Genomic DNA, 1,282 nt, shown 5'->3' with positions numbered 1-1,282 from the left:
CCCCACACACACCACTTATTTTTTTTAAAACGTTTTTTAGTAAAAGGGGTAAAGTAAAATGTTTACAAAAGCACAATGATACGTTTTGTAGCAAAATTGGATAATATTCACTGAAAGTAATATTTACTGGTTTTATAGCTCTTTTATAATAGAGATCAGAATTCTTTTATGGAAGCAAATAAGCTGAAGATCATGAAGGTTAGCTGCTCCTTCTTCCAGAGTTGATAGGAAAATCTGGGAAGAAATACTGTTCACCAATTCCAAAATATTCTTTTCTGAAATAACGGGTTTGGTGAAGATCCCTTCCTGGATTCTTGGTGGGTGTGGTGCAGAGCTAGGCACTTTGGGAACTTCTGGGCTCTATTTTGAGGCTTGCATTGGAACTGCCTTGTAGATTTTCCTGAGGGTCCCAGATAACAAGAGTTCCCTGGAGGAACCAAGGGAAATCAGCAGGCAGGGGCCAAGGAGCTTCGGTTTGCTGGACATTGGAAAAAAGTTTGGTTTTGTTTCAGATTACCTTTGACTCTCCTCCTTGCGGTAGATTTGCCATAAAGTAAAAACATTGTAAAAGTAGTTGTTGTTTCTTTACAGTTGCAAGATTACAAGGCAATTCTTTATATTAATGGATTGGTCAGTGCACTAGTTTGAGGTTGCTAGACAGGGTAAGTCTCTATTCAAACAAAATAGTTGCTGACATGGTCTCACTGTTAAGACTGCTTACAGAGTTTCATCTTTTCTATTTCCTGACTTTCAGTTAAGAGGCTTTTAAAAATTAAAATAAACCCCCCAAAGTTTATGCTTGGTTACCTAACTTTCAGCACCTGAATAAGGTCCTGATCAAGTGCATGCTGAAATTCAAACAGCTGAATTAATCCCATCTTTATTTGATGTAGCACTTAAACAAGTGCTTAAGTTGCACTGAACTCAGCAGGATGTAGATATCTGAATGGTCTTAGTATTTTGAGTCCAGTCTTACTGATCTGGATTATTTTGCTTTCAGTGAGAGCTGTGGGTATCCAGCATCTCTGAAAATCACTGATTTGGATACCTAAACTTTGGCATAAATATCAAACTCGGATGCCTTGTAGTTTTTATTAATGAGCTAAAGAGAGAGAGAGTTTCATAGATTTCATAGACATTAGGGCTGAAAGGGACATCAGAAGATCATCGAATCCAGCCCCCCGCCCAAAGGGCAGGAAGTCAGCTGGGGTCATAGGATCCCAGCAAGATAAGCATCCAATTTGCTCTTGAAGGTGTTCAATGTAGGTGCTTGAACCACCTC

The 1,282-nt window shown here is 39.0% G+C and overlaps 1 protein-coding gene across 1 annotated transcript in view; it reads left to right on the top strand.

Annotated features, from left to right (window-relative positions):
• PATJ (PATJ, crumbs cell polarity complex component) overlaps nt 1-1,282 on the top strand; it is a 288,426-nt gene that overhangs the window by 124,111 nt on the left and 163,033 nt on the right. The gene's annotated exons all lie outside the window — the stretch shown is intronic.

The sequence above is a fragment of the Gavialis gangeticus genome, unplaced genomic scaffold (assembly GCF_001723915.1).
Source record: "Gavialis gangeticus isolate Ggan-Ray unplaced genomic scaffold, GavGan_comp1, whole genome shotgun sequence".
NCBI classification, from domain to species: Eukaryota; Metazoa; Chordata; order Crocodylia; family Gavialidae; genus Gavialis; species Gavialis gangeticus.
The sequence above is the reverse complement of the archived record's forward strand: the minus strand, read 5'-3'. Positions and strand labels throughout refer to the sequence as shown.